The following is a 13,234-nucleotide window of genomic DNA, read 5'->3' on the forward strand; positions in this document are numbered from 1 at the left end:
GTGTAGATTTTCCCTCTGAATAAAATTATATTTTTAAAAATATTGTTCAAGAAAATGTTATTGTATCTGAAGGGAGTCTGCTGAGGAGGGACACTGTATAAGGGCATGTAGCAACAGGATGAGGGGAACTGATTTTAAATGGGAAGAGGGTAGATTTTGGCTAGATATTAGAAAGAAATTCTTTACTGTGAGGGTGGTGAAACACTGGAACAGGTTGCCAGTGAGGTTGTGAATGCCCCCTCCCTGGTAGCATTCCAGGCTGGATGGGGCTTTGAGCAACCTGGTCTAGAGGGAGGTCCCTGCCTATAGCAGGGGGGTAGAACTGAATGAGCTTATAGGTCCCTTCTACCGCAAACCATTCTATTATTCTATGATTAAAGAGAACATTATCTGAAGGTACAGCGTGCAGATTTACCTAAGAATAGTATTGCCAATACAACTTCAGTGCAGCACTTTCAACCTAGTCATATTTCGTTCTGCATTCCCAGCTCTCCAAGAATTATTTATTTCTCACAATATATTTCCTGATCTGGAAGTCTATCAAAGATGAAGGCAAAGAAGATGAGTACTGAGGAATGATGCTAATCTTTCACTTAATACAGAATAGAAAGTACAGGAATTTACAGGAAACTTAATTCTCATTGGTACAATTTCTCATGATTTCTAAACAGGAATGTATTCACATAGTTCATGAAGAAGAACAAATAACACCTGTGTTGGGTTTTTTTTCATCAGTTCTTCAGACAGAGTATGAGAGCATGAGTGTCTCTTGATGTGAGATAGAGAAATCACATTTTGGCTATCCTGTAAGGTGAAGGCAGTTCCAGTTTCCACTGTGGTCAAAATTTAATTACTTGCTACTAAGAGTCATGTAGCCCAACATCTTGTAAGTGAAGATGTGTTGTAAGAAGAATATTTGAATCGAAATAGCAGCCAGGTACCATTCTCAAAAATACTCAAGAATTTTAAAAAGAGTTTTACTAATATTTGGAAAGTTTTCATGTACTTGAAATCCTGAGCAATGCCAGTTAAAAAAAAAAAAAAAAAAAAAGTAAAACATAATGTGAGTGTACTGTGTTTCTCATTGCCTGGTTCAAAACAAGTAACTTAAAATTGCACAAACTAGCTGTCACATTGCTTGTTTGTAATGCACATGTGTAATCCACGAGGGATGTATATAAATACATCACTAGTCTCCTAGCACTTAAGTAAGATACAAAAAAAGGGTGATGCTTTCATAAATGCCTCTGTGAGGAACACAAATTTTGCCCATGAGAAACTAAATTGAGATATATAAATTATTTTTTTCTCAGCAGATGTATCCTGGCTAACCAGAAGTGTGGATGTATTCTGCATCATCATTCTTGTCACAGTACTTTGTGACTTCTTAAATATTCATCTCTTTTTATGCTCATACTTAGAGTAGAAACAAAAAGGTTTCTACCCAAACTGGGTAGAAACCCTCCTGGGCAGTCACATGGTTTTAAGAGCATGGGCCACTGTAAATTAAACTGTTGGAGCAAACAAATCATATGTTTCTGGACATAATTTGATCCCCTGAAAGGACAAGTAAAACCACACCAACACTCAGGTACCTCCCATGTCACTCGGGCTGGGGCCACTTGATGGGTGCTGCCTTTTCCTCTGAACAGTGCTTCCTGCCCACAGCCACATCACGATACAGATTGGGGCAGTCCTGGGCTGTTTCTGAAAAGGAACTGAGCTAAACTAAAGCATATTTCTCTGGAGTCCAAGGAGATGACCAGGCGAGAGCAGATATGCACGCCGCAGCCCATCCTCAACCAGTCTGTTCCTGAAGGAGGGCACACCATGGAAAGGATCCATGCTGGAGCACTTCTTAAAGAACTGCCCAATGAAGGGAAGACCACACAGTGGAACAATGTGAGGAGGAAGGAGCATCAGAGAGGAGCAATTAGGTACCAACCATAACCCCAGGAACGAGGTCAGCTGCTTTATGGTCGAAAAAAACAAAATTCCTGCAATGGCACAAGCCTTAGCCACGTATTTATTTTTCTAATATGTACGGCAGGGAGTTGCTCCACTGGTCTATCTCCTGCTTATACTCCTTGATGTTCCTTAATCTCTCCACCTCCTCTTTGAGCTCTGCCACCATACTGAGCAGATCATTCCCCTGCTCATACCTCACACAGGTGGCATCACTGCCACCCTCCACAATCAGCAGCAGACTCAGGCATTCCCTGCATCCAGAGCAGCTGCATTTCTGAGCAGGCACTCTGTCCATGTAGCTACATTCATTTTAGCAAGAGCTTTCTGCCTAGTGGTAACCATGACCAGATTTGTTGTATGAGAGGCAGCCAATAGGTGAGCCAGTCCCCCAGCTGGGGTGGGATTCTCTTCCATCCTTGTCTGCTTGAACTAATGCCGTGTGGAAGGAAACGTCATTTGGCAGCTCACAGCTGATAGGAGTTTGGTTGCCCTGCTGAGGTGATTCCTTGCTTCAGTGCAGAACACAACTGCACCAGAGCTGTCCACCTGCTGAGAAAGTGATGTGTTGCAACATCACTGATATTTATCATGACAGTTCTTTTTGTTATATTCTTTGTATGCTAAAAAATACCTTAACACCTTCTGAAAAACATAATGATATCACATTTTCTCTTTTCAAAACATGCATTTAATGCAATCCCTTTGTATACATAGACATTTTGAGAAGCATACAAATATCCATAAATATAATTCATTTATTTATGTAGATCATTAATGAAATCAGGACAATAAAGGCCCATATGTCCCCCCCCCCAAAAAAAAAAAAAACAGTACAGATCAGAAGATACAGGCAACAAATTTATGAAACATAAAATTGTAATGTGACCAAGTGATGAAGATCTTCTGTCCAGAGCTATGGGGAGTTTCCAGCTGAGGGCATGGTGAGGTACAGGCTGAGGCTGTTTCCTGCTTCTTAAGTCTGTGTGTTTAGAGATGGCTGCAGAAACCAATGGCAGAGTGTCAAAGCAGGGTGTGGGCAGGAGGGGCCTGTGGTTTTAAAAACAGGATAATATGAACCAACAAAAGGATAAGCAGTCCTCCATTCCCAAGTGCAAATCTTACTGAAGTTCAAGCCTATCAATTCCATATCTCAAGGCAGCCAGAGGACACTTCTCCTATGCTACCCAAGTTAGTAAGCCACAATCAATAAGTTGCCCAATAAGACATGAGAAATGCATCACTGGCTGTGGTGCAGATGCTTAAAAGCACGAACAGGCAGCTATGATTTTGATTACGTAGCCTTGTACTGATGTCCTTGTAGAAGGTGAGACATCTCTCCAGATGAGCAATGGAGGACAGGAAGGTTCCAGGATCTGGGCACATTCTCCTCTAGGCCACTGGCACTCAAAGACAAAGAGAGCATCAAAACCAGATGTGTTTCCCTGCCCATGGCAAACCCTCACCTTTCCCCTCCTCACAGTCCTTCCTGCCATCACATCGCAGCATTGAAACAACATCACACTCACCTTTGCCTAATCTGGCAGAAGGGTGCAGCTCTTTCTATTACCTCCCTATGGCTGTCAAGTCATCAGTGCCTGTGTGACACAGGGAATTGTCAACATTGTACCTGCTCTGCCATGCCCATGGCATTAACAAGGCAAATGCCAACAGCCGATGCCCACAGGTACAGCCAGCCTGGACTTATTTTGATTACATATCTTTGTACTGATGTCCTTGTAGAAGGTGGGACATCTCTCCAGATGAGCAGCGGAGGACAGGAGTCTTCAAAGGTCTGGGCAGGTTCTCTTCTAGGCCTCTGACACTCAAAGACAAAGAAAGCATCAAAACCAGATGTGTTTCCCTGCCCATGGCAAACCCTCACCTTTCCCTTCCTCACAGTCCTTCCTGCCATCACATTGCAGCGTTGAAACAACATCACATTCACCTTTGCCTAATCTGGCAGAAGGGTGCAGCTCTTTCGATTATCTCCCTTAAGCTTTCAAGTCACCAGTGCCTGTGTGACACAGGGAACTGTCAACATTGCACCTGCTGTGCCATGCTCATGGCTGCACAGAGGCAGTTGCCAGCAGCTGATGCCCACAAGTACAGCCAGCCTGGACTTATTTGATTACATATCTTTGTGCTGATGTCCTTGCAGAAGGTGGGACATCTCTCCATCTGAGCCGCAGAGAACAGGAGGGTTCCAAGATCTGGGTACGTTCTTTTCTAGGCCTCTGGCTCTCAAAGACAAAACAAGAGGAGACACAATCTGTAGCATTACAGCCTCCCCTGGCTCCATGCCCAGCTCCCAGCCCTTCCTTTCCAAAACATCTGTCCCACTCTCTCACTTTTGTCACTGCGCAATATTTTGCTCTTTTCTAGGCGGGGCTGGGAGAGGGGTGCAGCCTTTTCTACTATCTCCCTATGGCAGCCATGTCACCAGTGCTTGTGTGACATAGACAATTTTCTGTGTTCTGCCTGATGTGGCAGGCCCATGTCATCACCCAGGCAGTTGCCAGCAGCTGATGCCCACAAGTACAGCCAGCCTGGACTTATTTTGATTACATATCTCTGTATCGGTGTCCTTGAGGAAGGTGGAACATCTCTCCAGCTGAGCAGCAGAGGACAGGAGGGTTTCATGGTCCGGGCATGTTCTCATCTGTCCCTCTGGCCCTCAAAGACAAAGGAGGACAACACGCAGTCTGTTGTAACACAGCCTGCCCTGCCTCTCAGATCAGGTCGCAGGGCTTCCTTTCTTTGCCATCTCTCCTGCTCTCTCACCTCAACATCAGCTCACTATTCTGCACTCCTCTAGCCTGGAGATTCTTATGATCTCCCAATGCTGGCCATGTCTCCAGTGCCTGTGTGACACAGGGAAATGCCAACATTGTACTTGCTCTGCCATGCCCATGGTATCACCAAGTTTGTGGTCAGCAGCTGATGCCTACAAGTACATTCAGGCTGGTGTTATTTTGATTACTTATCTTTGTATCAGTGTTCTTGTTGAATGTGCAACACCTCTCCATCTGAGCAGCGTAAGACGGGAGCATTCCAAGGTCTGGGCACGTTGTCCTCTTGGCCTCTGGCACTCAAAAAGAAAGGAGGAGGACGCACAGTCTGTTGCATCACAGCCGCCCCTGATTCCCTGCCCAGGACCCAGGCCTTTCCTTCTTTGCCCTCTTTCCTCCCCTCTCTCCTCTGCCTCTGCTCAGTCCTGTGCTCTCCTTTGGCCTGGGCTGGCTGAGCACTGCAGGCCTTGTTGTACGCTCCCTGGGCCAACTACTTCATAGTTCCCTCTGTGACACTGCCAACTGCTCTGACACAGCAACTGCATCATCAGTGTGGATTCCAGAACGTGACAGACATCCTAGACTTTCAAGGCTTATTTAAACATGTGATAAATAACTGGCATAGCTCAGGTCCCTTGGGAATTTGCTTACATCGAAACCCTGCTGTCACTATATGTAGGCACAGCCTTGTATATATAGGTGTGGTCACCCTGCAGTTCCTGTTTGTACCAGAACTATGCCAATCCATCTTCTCTTGGCCTCCTTGCCTTCATGAAAAAGAGCAGACTGGGGCTAAGTCCATAAACATGCAGATGACTGTGTGAAGTCTCTGAACACTGATGACCCATTCAGCTGTTCAATCTACTTATCTGGTCTGCTTGGGCTGTCTTAAAAGGCTAATCACATGTTATCCTAATATCCCCAAATATATACCTATTACTCTACTATAGTCCAGTTTCTAAAAGGACACATGAACAATCTGTCTGAATGTTAATCAACATGTAGTTAGTCTGTACACTTAAGAAACTGTATCTAGGTTTTCAGTGGTGATTAGCTATGTGTTTAGTAAGAGGTGCAATGATTCTAAATGTGAAATTAAGAAATTCCCAGTTGTAATCAAGTGGAACACACTTCAGACTGGAATCCTCAAGCAGATTGCAGTCAAGCTTTCTTAATTATTCGTTGTTATTATCAATGCAGATGCATCTTTTAATTCCTGCCTGAATGAACATTCTATAATAATGTGCTGAGACAGGGCAAGGCTTGACAATGAGACTATAGTTTATTAAACCAGAACTTTTTACTTATGTGTACTTTTCTGTTGAACTTCACTGTCATCTATTTAAAATCTCTAGTCCTTGAAGGCACCAATGGATAAGATTCATCTATTCTGTAGAAGTCTAATTGAACCCCATACTGATTATTAGATTTTTATTTTTTAATCCAAGCACCTCAGACATTAGTATACATTTATTCAATCACATGGTAAGTCTGCTTCAGAAGCAATATAGGTAGCATAAACGGTGAAGAAGATACCGTATTATTCAAGACTTAAAATTAAATAGTATTGATAAACTGAAAATTGTGAAACACTATGATGATTACAGAATTTCCAGGAGAAATTTCAAGCCATTATCTGAATGCTAAATACCAATTCTGTTCACTTACCACTAGGTTGAATGTTTTAAATTTTAAGTTAATATTATGGTTCCTTAATTCTGTTCTTTAATATGAATACATTAAAATTGCTTGTAACATCTTAGTTAGAATGTCAGCTACTAAGCTGATGAAGTGGCAAAAGACAGCCAAATACCTCTGAAAAATTTTCCTGAAAATTCAGACTCATTCTGCAGTGTTTTAAGTCCCTTTGTTATTAGCGGTTTCATCCACGTACATACTTGTATGTTTGTTCTACTAAAATGGGTTAATTGTATAAAATTAGGACGAATGTTCACATAGTATGGTTTCAGAGGCTTAGGGTTGTGGAGCATCCTTTCTATCCAATACACTCCTCATGACTGATCATGACTCCAATCTTGCAAATCTATTGACTTACACTATGACTCTGCTTGCCTTAGAACTTGGCTTTACCTCCTTTTTTGCATATTAAAGAAAGGGAAATGAGGTCTGCACCCTGAGGTCTCCACCTTAAAATTACATTAGCAGAGTAAGCACTGCCTTCTGGGAAATGTTCTCAAATCCCACACTTTGAATGTAGCTTTACAGTCTCTACAACAGAATACAGTAATCTTCACGTGGCGTTCAAAGTCAATTTTGGAGGAGTCCAATATTTTCTGTTACCTCTTGTGGGGTGTTAAGTTCTAGCTAAAATATGTGTCCATCATTAAAACAACTAACAAAGACTTCAAAATGCTTAATTTTATTTGAATTTATTAGCATTATTCTTAAGAAAAGAAAAAGGTGTCTTATTTAATTATAAATTAGCCTGTATTTTACTTTCAAAATTTTTTTTTTTTTTAAAAAGATTTTGTTGGTCATTCTGAGCAAATGACACAGTCTTTCTATATTACCAATGCAGATAGAAAGAACACTACCAAAGCCAGCACCTAACTAGGACTGCATCATTTTCTTTCTATTAGCAATCCTAGTCTGTAGCAAAGTATTTAATCTATAGGATCATTCCTAAGGACAAGATAAAAAGAACTGGCATTCACGAAAACTTCCTAAATATACATATATTAGTCTACATGAGTATCCTGGTTTTGGATAAAATAGACTTAGTATTTTTTCTAGTAGTGTATATGGCATTGTGTAATGACGTTGAAAGCACACTGACTTTTCAGTTGTTGCTGAGCAGCATTGCACAGAGCCAAAGAATTTCCAGTTACAATGCTCTGCCAAGGAGGATTTGGGGGTGCACAAGGAGCTTGAAGGGAACAGAACCATAGCAAGCTAACCTAAACTAGTCAAAGGGCTATTCAATGCCATATTTCCTTCCCATCTGTGGAAGTTGGTTGGTGGCAGTAGGCTGCCACTGATCAAGGACTGACTGGGCATTAGTCAGCAGCTGATGAGCAGTTGCATTGAGCATCACTTGTTTTGTACATTCCTGTGTCATTATTATTTTCTTATCATTTTTCTCTCCTATTAAGCCGTTTTTATCTCAAATCACAAGTTTTAACTTTTTTCCAATACCATCCCATTGCAGGGGGATTACTGAGCAAATGGCTGTGCAGTGCTTCACTGCCTGCTGTATTAAACCACAATGCTGGGATAACAACTAAATATAAAACCATGATTTATCTTTGCATTCATTAATTCTTGATTAGTTCCCTGATTATTTATGCTCATATTCATTATTATTCTTTCTTGTGTAATTTGAGAATGAGATAACCATACTCTAAGAAACATCTATACATTCTATTTGTACCCACATTTGCTTTGTTTAAGTTTGATTTGTCCCTGTGGTTGTCTCAGGTGCAGAGGTCAAAACTTAGTATTGAAATTATTTTAATTTCTATAATACTAGTACATCACAGAAACTGCTTATTATGTTTTGGTTTTGGTTTTGTTTTCTGCAAAGAATGCAAATATTTGTTCCAAAAAAAGATTTCTGCCAGAACTCCAGCTGAAACAATGTACCTAAAGATGGTGTAGGTGTAAATATGCAGAACAGCAGTCCAAATTCCTCTACATAGTCTTGCAGAAAGAACTAAAAAACTTGAAATTTGTGCAAAATGAACAGTGCTCACTGTTTTGATTTGTAGTCTCTATATATCAATGGGCTAACTGAATTTATTTGAGTGGAATTATACATACCTGAAAATGAAGGCATTTTCAAAATCCTTGTTTGCATAGCAGTGTAATGAGACAAAAAAATATAGGATCCATTTTTAATAAGTGAATAGTCATTAAAAAGAAAGATGAATAATGTGCTTTCCTGTGTTCTTTTCAGAATATGACAATAATAGAATTGGCAAGACCCAAACCATGGAATTTAAGAATAAGAAATTCTGCAGTTCAGAACTAGCATATATGAGCAATGTCTTCTATGTTTCACATCCTTTTTCAGACGAGGTCATTCCTCTCTGCCTGCAATCCTCCATGTACCTTTTCCTGTCCAGCAAAACTTTCTGGTATACCAGGAAAGTAAAGGTCACAGTTTTCAGACTGTAAACCCATGACACGTGGTTGAAGTTGGATGGATTCAGTAAATTAATGCAGTAAATCATTTTGATATGTCAATGACCAAAACGCAAAACAGCAAAAGGAGTTCTTCTGTGGCTGCAAATTGCTTTCTTCAGCCTGGTACTGATATGACAGGGAGCCACTCTACCACTGGATTCTACAAATACGTCAGGAGGCTATATACTGCTTGATGTGTCATGCTGTCCCCTGTACTCCCTGGAAGACCACTATGAGGTATACATGTGCAACCACAAAAGTGACTGAGAAAACTCTACTCCTGTACATTTCATTATAACCAGCAGGTCACTTCAACTGATCCCCCTTCCACAAATCCTTTGTCTAGTACTCTAAATTTGATGGACATCATGGGGCTAAATGATTGAAGACTTTAGAACAAGTCTAAGTTCATTAAAATTCCAGAGTCTTCTACTGCACGGTGAGCATCTCAGTCAGACTTACATGATCAAGAATGCTGTACTTTTTACTGTTCCATAGGTCAAACTTCCCTCCATTCATTGTCAATGAATTGGAGTAATGGCTGTGTTCTATGCATCTATCCAATCTTTTCTTGTCCTGAAGTGTAAATTCATAAGAAGATATATACCAAAATTAGAGAAGACAGTGGAGAAAAATGAGATGTCAGCTTCTCGTATATGTTATTTAATAGTAGCCACCAGTTGCTGCCATTAATTTTACACGTGTTTTTTTTTTAGCAACTCTTTGACATAAAGGGGAAAAACTGCATTGTTACCTTAGAAATTTTTCAATTTTTTTTTCTTTTGATAGCTATTTTTTTTTAATACAATATGTCAAATAATGTGGTCTGAATCTTTGGGAAATAGAGATAATTTCAGATTCTGTTATATAATTTTATAAATCCTGTAATACTTTAACATTTGTTCAAACTTCTGAAACTACAGTGCCTCTGTTTCTGCAGGAAGTATTAATTATTGGCTGCTGTTTTTCCCAGAGCCAAATGGTGTGATTTTCCCACTAATCCTAAGGAGAAACTGTCTATGAATTTTCAATCTCATGGAAAATGTAATCTCATGTACAAATATATGTTTTATATATATATATATATATATATATATATATATATATATATATATAGTAATTTTCAGACTGCTTGCAGACTGTAGTCCCATTCTGAGAGCATAAGTTGGATAACAATATTACAGAAATATCTGTGTGACCCATATGACTTTCCTGATTGATCCTGATTCTGAATAACCAAATAGAATAACTGGAAGAGAATAAAGATAAAATGATTTATGAAATTTCAAATTATATCCTCTATGCATGGTGCATATCCTTGTAGAAGGACACATTTTGTCTTCTTTTATGTCATGGACTTGTGTCTATGACAGAAGACAAGGTGTTATTTGACTTTTTTTTCTAACATAACTTCTATAAATCTAGAGAATACCATCCCTTTTTATAGGGAAATCATTAAAAAGCCATTAAAAAATGACATGTCTAAGTAATATAGGACACTGTGGCTGAGCCAAATCTGAAATATTTTCACTCTCAAGTCCACTCTGTTACTCCTTTGCAATCATTGTCTATTACCAGTTTTCTTATACAGAATATTATGCAACAGCTATCTTTTTTACACATCTGTTATGCTGCATGTCTGAGTCTCAGAGCTCAGTTTATTTATTAATGGTGCACACTCACAGGTAGGAACATCCATTTGTGTAGACAGCGAGCATAGAACCTTCGAGTAATTGCTAGTAGTAACCAAATAAGGAAGTAGTGACGCAAGTGCTTACGCACGATAAGAGGGGTGTAGACGAAGTTGTACAAGGCTATATAAGCTGTTGCCACGAGTTAATAAACGCCATTTTACCACCCACCACATTGGTGTGCACCGAGGTAGATGGACAGACCGTTGAGTCCCTAACGATTGCGAACACCTGTGTGAAGCCGAAGCGGGCTTCCGGCTTCATCTGGTGACCCCGACGTGATACTTAGGGAATAGTGGTCGGCCACAGGCGGCGTGGCGGGATCCTGCTCTCATCCGTCTCCCTTGGGGAAGGAGACGATGACCCTAGAAGAGGGGGCTGCGGCTTAGGAGAGTGGAAGCTGGGTAGCGTCGGAAGGTACGGCCGATAGCCTATAAGGCCTGTCCGAGGACCCAGGAGACCATCGGAAGAGGAGCCCGGTGGTTGCTTGATCTGTCGGAGAGATTACGCCCGGCGATGGAAGCCGTCATAAAGGTGATTTTGTCCGCGTGTAAGACCTATTGCGGGAAAAATTCTCCTTCTAAGAAGGAAATAGGTAAAGTGTTATCACTGTTACTAAAGGAGGGACTGCTTACATCTCCCTCAGATCTGTATACCCCGGGATCCTGGGACCCCATCACCGCGGCGCTTGCCCAGCGGGCGATGGTACTCGGGAAAACAGGAGAGCTTAAAACCTGGGGCTTGATACTTGGGGCTCTCAAAGCGGCAAAGGCGGAAGGAGGGTTCGGGGAGGAGCGGAGCGTGACGGGGTTGCCGGGAGCGGGTCTTTGCTTTCTCATAGATCCGGCGAGGCAAAGATGGCGGCGACGGCAGAGAGCGGAGGCGGAGAGACGGAGAAGAAGGAGTCGCCGAGTCAGTCATGTGAGCCGACAGCTCCGCCCCCGCCTTACCCTGCTCCGTCTTTATGCCCTTCTTTGGACAAAACATCTCAGCCAGAACCGCCCCTTGAAGAACGCGATAGGGCGGTGGGCGGAGCGGGGCGGGGAAGCCCGCGGCTGCGGGGGAGCCCGCGCCGGGAGGGGGGGCCTGGTTACTGACTGGGCTAAAGTTAAAGAGAAAGCGAAAGAAAAGGGCCTAGCGAATCCAGCCGCGTTTATAGTCAGCCCTGCAAACACGGGCGCTTTCTCTATCACATCCGGTTATTGCGGAATCCGATTGGCCCTCTACATGGCCTACAGGGGCGGCACAGATGATAGCGGGAGTGGGAGGAACAACGCCCACCCGGAGGTCCGCCCAGATGGTTGAGATTATCGTAATCAGCAGGGATGGTTCCCTGGAAAGGCCTGTTCTGCTACAGCAGAACAGGGGCAGCACGCATAACAATTTATAGTGGGGGCCACGATCTGTCAATTGTAAGCGCAGTATGCGATCCCACTGCGCTGGAGACAGGAAGTGCGACCTGTCTGGGTGGATCAGTGGTCCTTACCGACGGAAAAGCTTGTAGCGCTTCACGCATTAGTACAGCAAGAGCTTCGCTTAGGTCATATAGAACCCTCTCTTAGTCAATAGAACACTCCTGTATTTGTGATAAAAGCGGTCAGGATCCTATCGCTTGCTGCACGACTTGTGCGCAGTTAACGCTCAGTTAGTGCCTTTTGGTGTAGTTCAGCAGGGTGCGCCCGTACTATCCGCCGTGCCTGCAGGCTGGGGGGTTGTTGTTATCGATTTGAAGGATTGCTTTTTCTCCATACCCCTGGCTGAGCAAGACAGGGAGGTTTTTGCCTTTACGGTTCCTGTCCATAATAACCAAGGCCCAGCTAGCTCAGTCGGTAGAGCATGAGACTCTTAATCCCAGGGTCGTGGGTTCGAGCCCCACGTTGGGCGCCAGTGTTCAGATGCTCGAGGTCAGGGCTGTTGTGATGGCGATTGTTTATTGGCCCTCCCTTCCCTGTAACATAGTCACAGATTCTGCTTTTGCAGCTAAGCTCGCTTTGAAAATGGGCCAAGAAGGCATCCCTAGTACGGAAGCAGCGCTTATCTTAGAAGATGCTTTGTGCACCCGAGTAGAGCCTATAGCAATTTTACATGTAAGAAGTCATTCGGATGTACCAGGATTCTTTTCAGAGGGCAACGCAGCCGCAGATGCGGCTGCAGGGTCCCGTGTCCTGACGATCCGGAAGGCCAGAGACCTCCACTCCACGCTTCACATAGGCGCCCGGGCACTCGCTCGAGCCTGTGGTATTTCCATTACAGCTGCAAGGGATGTGGTGCAGGCCTGCCCTCACTGTAATTCAGCTCCTGCTATTGGGGCGGGGGTCAACCCCCGCGGCTTAGGGCTGCTGCAAATATGGCAGACGGACTTTACGTGGGAGCCGCGAATGTCACCTCGGTCGTGGTTGGGAGTTACTGTTGACACAGCCTCCACGATGATCGTGGCTACCCAACACGGAAAAGCTAATTCTACCTCGGCCCAGGCCCACTGGGCTGTAGCTATTGCGGTCCTTGGCTTGCCAGTGCAAACCAGATCTGATGAAAGAGAACAGTAACGAGGGACTCTGAGTTTTGCAGGTATGGCTCCTGTGAACGCCGAAGAAGGAGACAGCCCAGGAACCCCGAAAGAAGGCCGGGAGAAGCGTGGAG

The 13,234-nt window shown here is 43.0% G+C and overlaps 1 long non-coding RNA gene and 1 other non-coding gene across 3 annotated transcripts; one reads left to right on the forward strand and one right to left on the reverse strand.

Moving 5' to 3' along the window:
• Positions 1 to 2,812: 2,812 nt before the first annotated feature.
• Positions 2,813 to 6,333, reverse strand: LOC116241930 (uncharacterized). Of its 2 annotated transcripts, none has more exons than XR_004169619.2 (2): positions 4,750 to 6,333; positions 2,813 to 4,635 (listed from the first exon to the last, which is right to left on the reverse strand). It is a non-coding gene; the product is annotated as an uncharacterized LOC116241930 (long non-coding RNA). The 2 variants fall into 2 exon arrangements; XR_004169618.2 differs by having other exon boundaries at positions 2,813 to 4,641.
• A 6,072-nt stretch (positions 6,334 to 12,405) lies between these two features.
• On the forward strand, positions 12,406 to 12,478 carry TRNAK-CUU (transfer RNA lysine (anticodon CUU)). Its single transcript has one exon. It is a non-coding gene; the product is annotated as a tRNA-Lys (tRNA).
• The last annotated feature ends 756 nt before the right edge of the window (positions 12,479 to 13,234 follow it).

Source organism: Phasianus colchicus, chromosome 1 (assembly GCF_987193195.1).
Source record: "Phasianus colchicus chromosome 1, bPhaCol1.hap1.1, whole genome shotgun sequence".
NCBI lineage: Eukaryota > Metazoa > Chordata > Aves > Galliformes > Phasianidae > Phasianus > Phasianus colchicus.